Here is a 15,191-nt window from a genome sequence, read left to right as displayed (position 1 = left end):
TCTGCAGGCTGGGTCCCCGTCCTGAATATGAGTCATCCCGAATGCCTAGTCCAGAGCTCCACATTTATTCATTAAGCATCTCAAACGTGAGACATCTGGCCTTCCTCCGTCCCCATCCAGCTGGCTCCTCCCACTACCTTCCCCCAGCTCAGTACGGGCACCACCAATCCCCCTGAAGCTTGGACCAAGAGCTGTGAAGTCATCCTTGGCTCCTCCCACTCTCCATCCCACAACACCAAATCCTATTGGCTGTTCCTCCAAACGTATCTACCCATGTCGCATTACTGTCAGCATAACCATCCCGGTCTAAGTCACCGTCATCCCCACTGGATACAGCCCTTGTCCCCTGGCTGGTCTCTTCCTCTGCCTCTGTCCCTTCACAGTGTGTTCACAACCCAGCAGTCAGAGTCAGATATATGTCCCTCCTCTGCCCCAAGGACTCCATCTCACTCAGGGTGTGAGCCGGTGTCCTCAGAGTCCTGTGACCTGGTCTCCATTCTCCGTCTCCATTTCCCAGGACACACTCCAGTCGCATGAGCCTGGCTCTCTCTTGACTGGCAGATGCGCCTCCTGCGTGCTATCCCCCTGCTGGAACACTTGCACCCCCGACCCCTGAATAGCGCATTCCTCACTTCCCTGCTCGAACATGAGCTCACAGGAAAGGACTTCGCAACCCACCTGGAATCATAACATCCCAGCAGCCCCCTAGCCTGCTGCATTCCTCCCCAAAGCACTTATTACCATGCAGCATGCCAGGTGCTTGCTCCTTTACTACCTTCCTGCCAGAATATAAGCTCTGTGAGGGCGGGAATGTTTCTTCTGCCTCCGGGAATGTTTCTTCTGCTTCTGAAGGTAAGCAATACTTAGAACAAGGCACATGTTGGGCGATCAGTAAGAACTCACGGGAAGACTGAACAACAGCCTCAAGAGTTTCTGGAGGAGGCAGGACAGGCTCTCTCCCACTGAGCATGCTTCCCAGGGCCTGACACTCCGTTCTGAGTCCTGGCAGTCTACCGGTCACAGCTGGAGAAGGCAAAGCTGGCCGATGATGGGCACTTGGTGAGCAGTGGGGTAGTGGGAATGAGGAGGTGGGTGGAAGATTAGAGCCTCAATGGTGCTCCTCGGTCCCACCAGCATGAAGCAGCCCCTGGGTAGGCAGACAGGTACGTGGGACGGAGGGAAAATGCTGAGAAGGACGTTCTTGTTTTTGTTTATTCAAAAAATAGGTATGGGGTCCTCACCGAGGCATCTCACAAGGTTCTAGAGATTCAAAATCACGTTGGCTTGAGTCCTTCACCAGAGACTTCTTTCAGGAGAACAGGTCACAGGGCTCTGGGCCAGCTTGCCTTTCAGCTCACTCTCTTTTTTCCAACATCTGTTGCAAACCTCTCTTCTCTCCAAAGACCTTGATCACATCTCCCTCCATCTCACCGGGAAACTTCCCTTCCTACTGCACAGAAAACAGACGTCTTCCGACCAGAGCTACCTCCACTTCCTGCCACTGAGCAGAGCCTGCACACTCTGTCCCCCTGTGTGGGTGGAGGGGGGCTGCTCCGCGGCCCACACACCCTCGCAGAGGCGGCGTCTGCACCAGGCTCTCCTCATGCCCGAGACTTCAGCCTCCTCCCTTCAGCCTCTCTTGTTCAGCTGCCTCCTTCCTTGGCACTCACACAAGCACAGGTCTCTTCTCAGAGGCAAGCCACCCTCCAAGTTCCCACTCTCACATTTGCCTAAGAAGCTCGAGCTTGCCTTCCCCTCCCAGCCAAACCTCCTGACACTGCCCCCGCCCACCCTACCTCATGCAGTGGAGTGACCATCCCCACTGGCCTCTGGTCAAACAGATCCATCCAATCCTCAGCCCACTCGGGCCTGGCTTACACCCCCACCAAGCACACCAAGCTGCTCTCACCCAGGGCCCAGGGACTTCCGGGTCACTTAAGCCAGTAGTCAATTTCCCATCTTTATCTCAGCTGGCTTCCCAGCTACATCAGATATTAGTGACCCCAACCCCCACCCTCACCCCAAATGCACACTTTAAAACACTCTTTCCCTTTAGCATCCCCGAAACCACAGTGTCCTGCCATCAAAGACCACAAACAAACTAACCACTCCCCAGTGTCCCCACTGCGTCTGGACCCACATGGGTTACTGCCCACCTGGCGTCTCCTTTGCAGTGTTTCACAGGCACCCCAGCGCCAACACACCTAAAATGGTACCGATGTCTCCTCTCTGCAGGGCTCCGTCTCCATGAAGGGCCACTTTTTATCCTGCTGTTGTGGCCAGACAACTGGAATCATCCCTGGCAGCGCCTTCTCTCCTCCTCCAACACCCAGTTCACACCACCCTCCCATCTGCACCGGTCTCCTGCTATGGGCCTCCCCTCGTAAAGCGGGTCTACCCTACTTACCGCTCCCCGCCCCCCGCCCCCAGGTATCCCCCACACAGCAGCCTGACTGGCCTTTGAAAAAGTCAAGGTGTTCTTACTCCCACAGACTTTCCACCGACTCCCATCACTCTCACGGTTCCAAACCCTTCATGGAGCTAACCATGGCCCCGCCCACTTCTCCAGGGCATCTCCCTCCCCACCCCTTATTCTCCAGCCTCTCTGGCTTTTTTTTTTTTTTTTTTTTGCCATTCCTCACAGGAGTGGAGACCCTTCTTTCCCCCAGCCCTCATCCTAAGACTGGTCTCCCTTCGCTCACGCTCTTGCCTCTGCTCTGGAAACATCCCTTCCCCGACCCCCACCTCTCACTGAACTCGAGTCATCCGAGCCCAGCTTAAGCCTCGCTATGCAGCGAAGCCTCACAGGCCCCTTCAGCCAGCTTGGCCCCCTTCTTCCTCAGCACAAGCCCATCATCACACTGTACTTCTCCTTCATAGCACTTCTGAGTATGCTCATTTTTAAGGTGATTATCTGTTCAATATCAGTTTGTATCCATACACGGAAAGCAGGGCTGGGACTGTGTCTCGAGCAAGCACTCGAATATCTGAGTAAATGAACAGCTGCCCCTTTGGGTGCCTGCAATGTGCTAGATACTGTGGCTAGCTGCTTCCTTTGGGTTGTTGCACGTACTCTGCACAGCAGCCCGGTGAAGGATAGGGCACTACTTTCATGACTCATGCTCACCTTTTACAGATCAGGTCCTGAAGCTCAGGGAGCTCGAAGAGCATGATCAGGGTGACACAGCTGCCGACTGCCGGGCCGGGACTCAACCTCAGGCTTGTCTCCTATCAAAGCCACTGCTCCACGCTTCCCTCCGTGGTCACTCACAGCCCTGGACATAGCAGGCGCTCAACCAAGCAGGGTGGATACCTACTAAGTCATCGCACTTGATGACACCCTCAGCAGAGGGAAAAGGCACCTGGGCACTCCCCACAGATCAAGGTCTGTGGAGAGAAGAGAGGTTTGCAACACTCACAGTCACCCTGGAAATCTACAAACAAGAACTACGACTCTCCTTTTCCAGATAGGAAAATGAAGTTTGCGGGATCCAAAGGGTCACCTAGCAGTAGGTGGCCATGTTGGGCTCGAACCCAGGTCTTCTGGCCCCTCACATAGGGGGATTCTCTCTGTAGCATAATTATAGTTAGGCACTGAGGTGGGATTAGTTAGGGACTGATGCTGAAGCTGAAACTCCAGAACTTTGGCCACCTAAAGCAAAGACCTGACTCCTTGGAAGAGACCCTGATGCTGGGAAATATTGAAGGCAGGAGGAGAAGCGGACAACAGAGGATGAGATGGTCAGATGGCATCACCTACTCAATGCACATGAATTTGAGTAAGCTTCGGGAGTTGGTGATGGACAGGGAAGCCTGGCATGCTACAGTCCATGGTATCGCAAAGAGTTGGACAAAACTAAGTGACTGAACTGACTGAGGTGGGATTGTGCAGGGAAGCTGGGCAGGAAGGGGTTAAGATAGTAGGGCTGCAACTGCCACCCCTAGAGAGCCCTGCCTGATGTCTGGGAAGGTGGATTTGGGGTGGGCTCTCCGCACCCTGAGTTGCTCGTGGTACCTAAACTGTGCAAACAATATGGTTTGGGTTGAACATCTGCTGTTTTTGTTGCTGTGTTTTTTGTTTTTTCCTGGAATTCTGGGATTTTCAGTGTATGCTATGCAGAAGGTGCCTATATGACCAGTCTCCAGTAAAATCGAGGGATGCTGAGTCTCCAGTGAGCTTTCCCAATAGATGACATTTCACAGGTGTTACCACAATTCACAGTCCAGGATGAATTAAGCATGTCCTGTGTGACTTCACTGGGGGAGGACACTTGGAAGCACACACCTAGTCTCCTCCAGACTTTGTCCCAGGTGCCTTTTCCCTCTGCTGATTTTGTTTTGCATCCTTTCAATGTGAAAAGCCTTAGCTGTATGACTATTCGCTGAATCCTGTGAGTCCTCCTATTATATTATTGAACCTGGGCATGGTCTTGGGGGCCAGCCTTTCTAATGAGAAACAAATTTTGAGTTTTCTTTGAAAAGAGTGAAAGAGGCATGAAATAGTAGATTAAAACAGGAGGCATTCCAGGCAGGAGAAATGATATGAAGAAAGTTAGGAACAGATAAGTCAGGTATAGAAGGCTATCAACTACAAACAGGTGCTTGCCAAGGGCACTTGCCATCTACCGCTGCGGAGTCTGAACCTTGTGCTGCTGCAGCTGTTGACCTTCACCACACCCTGAAGGCAGATCAGGGTGGAGAGTGAAGCACTCTGTGCTCCAGGGAAACTGGTGGAACAGATCTTTGGTTACTGTTCAGTCTCTAAGTCCCATCTAACTCTTTGTGACCCCGTGGACTGTCGCATGCCAGGCTTCCCTGTCCTTCACTATCTCCCAGAGTTGGCTCAAATTTATATCTTTTGAGTCGGTGATGCTATCTAACCATCTCATCTTCTGCCGCCCCCTCCCTCCTCTTGCACTCAATCTTTCCCAGCATCAGGGTCTTTTCCAATGAGTCAGTTCTTCACATCAGGTGGCCACAGTACTGGAGTTTCAGCTTCAACATCAATCCTTCCAATGAATATTCAGGGTTGATTTTCTTTAGGATTGACTGATTTGATCTCCTGGTTGTCCAAGGGACTCTCAAGTGTCTTCACCAGCACCACAATTTGAAAGCATCAATTCTTTGGTGCTCAGCCTTCTTTATGGCCCAACTCTCACATCTGTACATGATAACTGGAAAAACCATACCTTTGACTAGATGGACCTTTGTTGGCAAAGTGATGACTTTGTTTTTTAATACATTGTCTACGTTTGTCATAGCTTTCCTTCCAAGGAGCAACTGTCTTTTAATTTTGTGGCTGCAGCCTCTGTCTGCAGTGATTTTGGAGCCCAAGAAAATAAAGTCTGTCCCTGTTTGCACTGTTTTCCCTTCTATTTGCCATGAAGTGATGGGACCAGATGTCATGATCTTAGTTTTTTTTTGATATTGAGTTTTAAGCCAGTTTTTTCACCCTTCTTTCTCACCTTCATCAAGAGGAACTAAAGTTCCTCTTCTCTTTCTACCATTAGAGTGGTATCATCTGCATATCTGAGGTTATTGATATCTCTCCTGGCAATCTTCATTCCAGCTTGTGATTCATCCAGCCCGGCATTTCGCATGATGTACTCTGCATATAAGTTAAATAAACAGGGTGACAATATACAGCCTTGACGTACTCCTTTCCCAATTTGGAACCAGTCCATTTATCCCATGTCCAGATCTAACTGTTGCTTCTTGACCTACATTCAGGAGGCAGGTAAGGTGGTTTGGTATTCCCATCACTTTAAGAATTTTCCAGTTTGTTGTGATCCACACAGTCAAAGGCTTTAGTGTAGTCAATGAAGCAGAAGTACATGTTTTTCTGGGAATCCCTTGCTATCTACAATCCAACAGATGTTGGCAATTTGATCTCTGGTTCCTCTGCCTTTTCTAAACCCAGCTTGTACATCTAGAAGTTCTCTGTTCACATACTGTTGAAACCTAGCTTGAAGGATTTTGAGCATAACCTTACTAGCATGCAAAATGAGAGCAACTGTATGATACTTTGAACATTCTTTGGCATTGTCCTTCTTTGGAATTGGAATTAAAACCGACCTTTTCCAGTCTTGTGGCCACTGCTGACTATTCCAAATTTGCTGGCATATTGAGCGCAGTATTTCAACAGACTCATCTTTTAGGATTTTAAATAGCTCAGCTGGAATTCCATCACCTCCACTAGCTTTGTTTGTAGTAATGCTTCCTAAAGCCCACTTGACTTCACACTCTAGGACATCTGGCTCTAAGTGAGTGATCACACCATTGTGGTTATTCTGGTCATTAAGACCTTTTTCATATAGTTTTTCTGTGTATTCTTGCCACCTCTTCTTAATCTCTTCTGCTTATGTTAGGTTCTTATCATCTCTGTCCTTTATTGTGCCCATCCTTACATGAAATGTTCCCTTGATAGCTCTAATTTTCTTGAAGACATCTCGAGTCATTCCCATTCTATTGCTTTCCTCTATTTCTTTGTATTGTTCATTTGTGAAGGCTTTCTTATCTCTTCTTCCTATTGTCTGGAACTCTGCATTCAGTTGGGTATATCTTTCCCTTTCTCCCTTGCTTTTTGCTTCTCTTCTTTTCTCAGCTATTTGTAAAGCCTCCTCAGACAACCACTTTGCCTTCTTGCATTTCTTTTTCTTTGGGATGGTTTTGGGAACAGGTCTTTAGATAGTTAGATATTTTCAGGAACTGATTTCATAATCCCAAATCCTTGCCTCTCTTCATATCTAGAAAAGCACTAAATCCCTTCATGATGACAACTCCTTGTGACTAGCAGAAAGCCTCTTGTAAAGCAAACATTTGATTGCATTGAACTTCCCCTTCACCAAAATCTTATATATTGACCTTCCCCCACTACCTCTTTGCAGCAGTCTCTCAGAACTATCAGAGGTGCTGTCTCCCAGGCTGCAGTCCTCAATTTGCCCCAAATAAAAGGGAAGTCACAACTCTCAGCTTGTGCGTCTTTTTTTTTAGTCGACAAGGCCTTGCAGCTGTTCAACCCAGCATAACCAGAGTTGATGTAACCCAGCAATATAGTCACAAGGTGGACAAGATAGGGGCTATAGAAGTCACACTTGTTAGACAGATCCAGTGTCGGTCAGTGAACCACTGAACTCACATATATGGAATTTTTGTCAGCATCGAGGAAAGATTGAAAGAATGTACCATCTGCCCATCCAAAGCAAAGACATGGCACTGGACATTTTGGAGGAAGGTCTGTGGGAATGCTATGGAGAGGTTGAAGCAAATCCCAAATTATTGGGTGTTTTTCTATAACAACTAGCTCAATATCAATTCATTCTAGAATAATCTACTTTCCATCCATTAAGAACAACTATTCACCTGGCTCCCTAGGTGGCTTGGTGGTAAAGAATCTGCCTGCCAATGCAGCAGATGCAGGAAATGGAGACAAGGGTTTGATCCCTGGGTTGGGAAGATCCTCAGGAAGAGGAAATGGCAACTGACTCCAGTATTCTTGCCTGAGAAATACCATGGAGAGAGGAGCCTGGAGGGCTACAGTCCATGGGGTCGCAGAGAGTCAGATCCACGGAGCACACACACATTCCTTCCTTCGTATGTCCTGCAGAGACGCCTTTGCCCACAGCCCAGTATTCCCCAGCCTCCTCCCAACTCTCCGTCCTCCCATTCCTCAGGAGGGGCTTCCTGGAATGATCCCACCAGCTTGGTCATTTCTTTTACTCTGCATCTACTTAGCATTCAAGCCTTCACTTTTTTGCCTTTAACCCAGGGAAGCATGGGACGTTATCTTAGGTTGTATCAGGGATACCTGCCCAGTCTCTTCCTCAGAGTCCCCACATCCTGAAGGCAAAAGACAGACTTTCATGACTGGTTCAGCTTAACTCCATGCCCACCCCCACCTCCATCCTCCAGCATCAAGGGCTCCTCTAATGGAGGCTTAGGGCACAGATGGGGCTGTCCCGAGCCACCCCCTTAGGAAGGGAGCACAGAGAGGGCTCTGGCTGGCAGCTTGGCCCCAAGTCGACTCACTCCTCATTCTGCTCTGACCTCACAGTTGATTCCACCGAAATGACGGCTCTGTTTCTGGTGACCAAGCCAGTGCCTGTATTTGGCTTCCCAAATCCATTTTCTTTCTTCTGCTGGGTCCCCATGCTGCCTCGCTGCCCAGCACTATTATTCTTCCAAAGCTGCACTGCTCCGCCCACGAGTCTTTCTCAAGGACTGGAAATCTCCCTTTGACACCCACCCCCTGGAGCTGGGCCTCCTTTTATCTGGGATTGTTAGCCCCCCTCTCTGCCCTCTGCCTGCTGTGGGCTCAGCACAACTTATCTGCACCATGCCCTGCACTGTGCCAGTTCACCTACTCTGGCCCTTGAGGTTGGCCTGGTCTAGAGATTGCAGAGTGGAAGCAATAGGCTAGTTTAAATGATGGTCTACCCTGGTATGTGGCAGGTCTTGTGCTTGTCTGTTTTTAATTTAAATTTGAATGCTTTCAGGCTAGACAAACATTTTCCACCTCCCCAGAGACCCCACAAATCCCTATGCTGTCAAAAACATAAAAGAAGAAAGCCAGCTTTGTTGAATACTTGCCAGACACTAGGCTCTGTGTATATAGTTGGCTCATTTAATCCTTCCAGCAGCCCCAAGTGGGTGACATTACTATCTCTGTTCACCTGTGGGAATACAGAAACTCATGGAAGTTGGGCAACTTGCCCCAACCATACAACGACAACTGGCAAGTCATAAATAACAGATCTGAAGTCCACACTATTTCTACCACACCATGAGTGGAAGGAGTAGGTCTTGATTAGACTCTGCAGTAAGGAGGTCCCCCCTGCAGCAGTGTGGAGAGAAGAGAGACGAGCAGGGAAGTGAGTGAACACACAGCTCAGGGAGTACAGGAAGGAGGGGGCTGGATGGGGGAACTCAGGCAGCAGCCCTGGGGAAAGACAGCAGGTCAGGACCAGCTGAAGACGGGGCAGAGATGATGAGGACGCAGCAGGGATGTTTGTCAGTATCAGGGAGAACGCTTGGGTGAGTGTCTAAGGGGCTCCTATGAAAGTGAAAGTTGCTCAGTCGTGTCCAACTCTTTGCAACCCCATGGACTACACAGTCCGTGGAATTCTCCAGGCCAGAATACTGGAGTGGGGAGCCTTTCCCTTCTACAGGGGATCTTCCCAACCCAGGGATCGAACCCAGATCTCCCACATTGCGGGCAGATTCTTTACCAGCTGAGCCACAAGGGAAGCCCAAGGGGCTCCTGAAACATCACAAATCAGACTGGCCAAGAAGAGAGCTGGTTGAGAGGCAGATACTTGATCAGCCTTTGCCTAGGAGTGCTGGTTAACCTTGGCTGCACCGCAGGGCTGCAGGGGAGCCCGAGGACACAGCCCTAGCCCTGCTCAGGGTGGGAAGAGGACGAGGAGCGCCAGGTCAAGGAAGGAAACATCAGTGGGGATGGTGTGGCCCCCTTCCAGGAGCCGAGCAGCAGCTGCAGAGCAGGCTGGCGACTGAGGATTAGCAGCCCTGGAAGCCTGCAAAGGGCAACACGGGCAGCGGGGCAGGTGCATGGAGCCGACGAGGAAGAGAACGCCAAGGGCAAGGGCGAGTGCCAGCTGCTCTTTCCAGAATCTGGTCGGTGAAAGGGTGAGGAAGCTGGGGTCTTGTTTAACAGAGACGGAGCATGTGGTGGAGGGGAAGGAGTCAGTGGCCAGGGAATTATGAAGGGAATGGGTCTGTCTCCAAGAGAGGAGAGGGCGGGATCGGGGGTGTAGATGGAGAAGGTGCCCTCCCGCTGGTCAAGAGAGCTCCTTTTCCTCGAGAGAGAGAGAAAAGCTGCAGAGGAGACCTCGGGGATGCTCTGGCTTGGAGAGGAGAAGTGATGATGGAGTGTGGGTCAAGGAAAAAGGTGTGAGGCTCTCCTGGAAGGAAGTGAGCTGGGTACTCCTTCCTGCAAACGCGAACCCTGGGGCGGGGCACTCCCCGGGCTCCCTCAGTCACCCCCGGGGCCACAGGACTTGCGCCAACACTTGGCTGCATGCTGCTCTCTCTACAGCCCCGTCCCCGCCTGTATGTACCACTGCCTGCCTCCAGGTGCCAATGGGCAGAAAGGACTTATCACTGTCACCGCAAAGGGACTTTGAATTTTTCTATGAGGACCGCTGAGTGTTTTCACTTTTATTTTCCCCCTGGCCCTCCAGCCCACTTCCTCACAAAACAGGGCCTGCTGGGGACCCAAGGGGAACGGCTGCTGTCTGGCCCTCCAAATGCAGTTTCGCTCTGAGCAAAGCAGCAAACTCTGTAGCCTGGCTCTGTCCTCAGCAGCCCTGGGGGTGACTCTGCCCTGCAGCTTGTTCCCCGACACACACACACACACATATGCGCACACATACCCTACCTACAACACTACTGGGGTGAGAGCTCCTGCCCCAGAGGAACGTCGGGAAAAGTCACCATCTGAACAGGCATCGCTATTCAGAGGAGGCCTCAGCCGCTGCCTTCCTCTCCCTGGTCTCCTGACTCTCATTAAAGAATCCAGATGGGTGACAGAGGTGTCAGGCAACCTTTGATGAACGCCCTTCGGGTCCCCCCACCCTCCTGCCCAGAATCCTGATTTCCTCTAGCCACAAAACTATCAGAGCTCATGAACTGGAGTCAGAAGACATGCGCTGGGGTCCTGGCCAATCCCCACGCGCTGTGAGATATTTGAAGTCAAGTCTGAGGCCCAGCTTGCAGCCCAGTAATGTGCAAGAACAGCAGCTGCCTCTCCCTGCTCTCGGGGAGGCGGTGAGAAGTTCAGCAGATGAGACAGCTATTTGTCAACTGGACGGTGCTATGCTGACTTTGGGGTGCAGATGAGTCCTGCTGGCAGCGCAGTGTCTCCAGAGCCCCACCCAGGATGCGTTTCCCAGCCATCGGGCCCCGACGGCTCGAAGCCCAAGGGAGACACACTTCCAGTGAATTCAACACCAGCATCTGTTTAGTTCTCCTCCGTGCCAGACGCCAGGCTACAAACAAGACCAGATACCCTGATTCTCACCCTGAGTTTGCTAGCGGAGGTGGAACTAACACAGGGGGTGTCTGTTCATGCCGTGGCCAGAGTCTCCAGGAGAACTTGCTCTGTGTTACTGGGAACAGATCATCCAGGCATGATCAGAGTCTGAGTCCACTTGTTAGTTGCTCAGTCATGTCTGACTCCTTACCTGCCAGGCTCCTCTGTCCCTGGGATTCTCCAGGCAAGAATACTGGAGTGGGTTGCCATTCCCTTCTCCAGAATATCTTCCGAAACCAGAGATCGAACCTGAACCTCCTACACTGCAGGCAGATTCTTTGCCATCTGAGCCAACAGGGAAGCCCTGGTGGCCCAGCAGTAAAGAATCCACCTACAATGCAGGAGACTTGGGTAGATGTGGGCTTGATCCCTGGGTTGGGAAGATCCTCTGGAGGAGGAAATGTACTCCAGTATTCTTGCCTGGAGAATCCCATGGACAGAGGAGCCTGGCGGGCTACAGTCCATAGGCTATAATTGCAAAGAGTCGGAGGCAACCAAGCATGACAGGCATGCAGGCACCTCCCCTTGTTCACCCCTCGCTGAGCTTGAGGTGGGTGGATGTAGCCCTGAGAAACCAAGGTGAGGGGCCTGGGGCAGAGGAACCACAGTCCTTGGAGACCCAGGCCTGGCCCAGCAGTGGTGCCCAAAGGGTTATTTCACTCTCAGTGCTTCCCCCTCCCCATCTGGGCCATGTGGACAATAATCCTGCTTTGGGCTGACTCTCAAGGGTATCGTGGAGGACAAAATGAGAACAAAATGTCCAGAGTAATGGGAAAAATGCTTTGAAAGGGGAAGGGCTTTATGAACAAGGCTTTAATATTTTCTTCTTCAGGGTCCTCTCCAGTAAAGCTGAGATAATCACAGGAGGTCTGTTTCCCAGGCTAGCCTGATGGGACTGACTCAGAGACATCCAGCCCCCTCTCTCTGCAATTATTCCAGTGGCGACAGCGAGTACTTCCAGTGGATGGGACCCCATTGCCTTTCCATAGTTTTTCCACTACTCTGCCACCCAGGGCGGGTGGATGATGCTTGTGGATCAATGGAAACCCTGCTTGTCCTCAGACCTCAGCCCAGAGGACCCGAGAAAGTCTCCCCCTCCACCACCAACCCTCTGGCAGGGCTTCCACAGTTTGGCTCAGACAGAAGGCTTTCTTCTCCCAGTGTCTAGAACCCAGAGAGAGAGAGATTCCAGCATCTGAGGGTCAGCCCATTCCACTGAGTCCAAAACAAGAACCAAAACAGTAACAACAACAACCTTGATAAATAAAGGTTGGACATTTTCTGCCTCCAATGCACCTTCATCTCTTCAGAAGCAACGTCTGTCTTTCTTGTTTAAATTGAAGTTGGAGGTGAGAGTGTTCAGATGATAAGGTTTTCACCCAAACCATCAATCGCGCTAACACCCCTGTCTTCAGCTGTCTGTGGGAAAGGCAAGGCAGGCAGCTGCATGCTCCATTTGAGAGGTTCTAGCCCAGGCTTTCCCTGCCTAAAATTATCTCACCCCCTCCCCCAGAACTGTTCTATACCCAGAAGCACTTCAACCAATTTTCATTTTATGTCTCCTTTTAAAATGCAAGTATCTCTGAAAGAAGGAAAGTATTCCACTGGCCCTTCCCCACTTCTCACCCAGCACTGGTGCCCAATAAATATTTACTGAATTCAGTTGGTTACTAGAGGCCTGTCCGGAAGGGACACGGGTCAGAGCCCAGGGCTGTGGAGGGTGGGGTGCGCAGGGGACAGTCCCGGCCGGGAGCCACGCCTCCTTTCACTAACCCCACCGCGAGCGCATAGCAGCCCTGCCTGTCACTGCGAGGTAACCGACTTCTTATGAAAGTAAATCTGAAATAGCCAAATATGGAAACTCTGCAGGAGGGGGCAGAAACAGCCCAGAAAGTCAGAGGAGACTCTGCCCGGGGGTTAGTAGCAAGAGCAGTGGCCCCAGAATTCACTGAGAATTCTCAGAACTGCCAAAACCCTGCAGAGCAGTAACAAGGGCGAGGCCATCTGCTGTGGAGAAGCCAGTTTCCACCAATTCTCTGGGTGTTCCCTGGACAACTCGTTCCTACCTGAGTCTTGGGCAAGACCCCTTTGAGCTCTCCTTGGCTGGGGGTGAGGGTGGTTCTAAATGAGGACGCCCAATCGAACGGCTCCCCTGAGGTTCCATGCATGCCAGTATTTAAGCTTTATTCTAGAATATTCTGGCTGGAAAGTCCTGCAAAAGTGTAAAGAGGGGATGCCTCACGGCGCGATGGGGAAAGACAGGGGTTTGCAGGCGCGCGTGCCAGGCACGCCTAAAGTCCTTCCCCGGCCCGCACACCCCGACCTGCCTCTGGTCCGCGGAGTGGACACCCTCGCCCTGGAGGCGCTCCCCAGCTCGGGACCCCCAGTCTCCATTCTCGGAATACCCCTTCTCTGCTCAGAAAACTAGCTCCGGGGCCCGGAACCCAACGGCCCCCCGCCCATACACACCGCACCCACTCGCCCGCATCAGGGGCCACCTGCCCCGCCGGCTTCTCCCGACCCGGGGTCCGGGCCCCGGGGCCTCCTCGCGTGCACCCCACCCTCCCACTCGCGGCCTTCGGGGACTCGCCGGGAGCGAGCGGGGAACAGGCGGCTGGGCCGGGCTGCGGGGAGGCAGCTGCGGGGCTCCTGCCGCCGACGTGTTTTCGGTTTCAAAGTCAACGCGACGCGCTGAGAAGCGGTGCTCGGTGCGCTCCCTCCGACCCCACGCGACGATCCACCCGGACTCACCTGGGCTCGGCGCGCTGGCGCTCGCAGGGCGCCTGGCTGCTCCGAGGCAGCGGCTGTGAAGCAGGGGCTCGGCTCTCAGCCGCGGGGCCCCTCCCGCCGAGGGAAGGGGGCGGGCCCGGCCCCGGAGAGGCGGGGCCTGGGAGGGGGCCAGGGAGCGAGCGCGGGGAGGGGCGCCGGGCCCCCAGCGAGGGCGGACGCGCCGGCAGGTGCTGGACGGGATGCTGAGAGACAGGTAGAAAACCGGGCAGTTGGAGACCTAACCGACCCTCCCTCGAATTTTGAGTATCTACAAAGAGAAATCATCCCTGATTTCCTTGGCTGCATTTGAACTGTACCCGTCTTACCCTTCAATCAGGGACAACTAGGCTCAGCCAGCCCTTTCATATTTTGACGCAATGGCAACCCACTCCAGTACTCTTGCCTGGAAAATTCCATGGACGGAGGAGCCCGGTAGGCTACAGCCCATGGGCTCGCAAAGAGTCGGACACGACTGAGTGACTTCTCTTTCCTTTCCTGAAGGTGTGTTAGTCGCTCAGTCGTGTCCCACTCTTTGAGACCCCACAAACTTTAGCCTGCCAGGCTCCTCTGTCCGTGGGATTTTCTAGGCAAGAATACTGGAGTGGGTTGCCATTCCCTTCTCCAAGGGAATCTTCCCAGCCTAGGGATCAAACCCGGGTCTCCTGCATTGCAGGCTGATTCTTTAACATCTCAGCCACCAGAGGTCTGGTTCAAATCAAGCCCTCCTGACCTTCCTTTACAGCAGGACCAATTTGCCAGCCCCCTCCTTGCTGGCCTAGCAATCCCTTCGAGTTGTAGGGCTTGCCATTGTACCTAGGACTCTCCAGACATCTCCTGTGATCTTAAAAACCTTGTGAAGTAGACCTGGGCATGCCCATTTTACACATGAGCCATCTGATGCCCAGAGAGGTGACATGAAATAATGTGCCCAAGGTGTAACACCCAGCAAGTGCCAGAACTTCCTCTTGAGTCCAGGTCTCCCTACTCCCAAATATCGGACTCTTTCTTACACCACTTCTCTCCATGAGTATATGTTCTAACTGATATTTGTATTCCACATAAATCTCCTCTGTGAAGGTTGATGGAGCATGAAGATCATGGATTTTAGAATATAATGGGCCAAAATTCCAATTCTAGTTCCTTCACTTTCAGTTAGGCAACCTTGGGAAATTTACTCAACTGCCTGGGCTTCAATTACTCATCAGAGAGGGTTAATAATAACATGCACTATTCAGATATGCACAGGAGCCAGGCAGGAAACACACAGGAGAGGTGAAAGTTGTAGTCACGGGGAAGGGGAGGGATGCCGCTGCACTGAAGACCATGTGTAGAGTCCAGAGGAGCAGCCAGGCTCCCTGCCAGCCTGTCCTTA

General features: G+C 52.0%; 1 protein-coding gene across 1 annotated transcript in view; it reads right to left on the bottom strand.

Annotated features, from left to right (window-relative positions):
- Positions 1 to 13,901, bottom strand: part of TRAF5 (TNF receptor associated factor 5) — a 45,272-nt gene extending 31,371 nt beyond the window's left edge. The window contains exon 1 of the mRNA XM_006069666.3: positions 13,802 to 13,901. The gene's annotated coding sequence lies outside the window, so the exon portion shown is untranslated. The remainder of the gene's footprint in view (positions 1 to 13,801) is intronic.
- Positions 13,902 to 15,191: the final 1,290 nt, after the last annotated feature.

Source organism: Bubalus bubalis, chromosome 5 (assembly GCF_019923935.1).
Source record: "Bubalus bubalis isolate 160015118507 breed Murrah chromosome 5, NDDB_SH_1, whole genome shotgun sequence".
Classification (NCBI taxonomy): Eukaryota; Metazoa; Chordata; class Mammalia; order Artiodactyla; family Bovidae; genus Bubalus; species Bubalus bubalis.
This window is presented reverse-complemented; position numbering and strand designations above follow the sequence as displayed.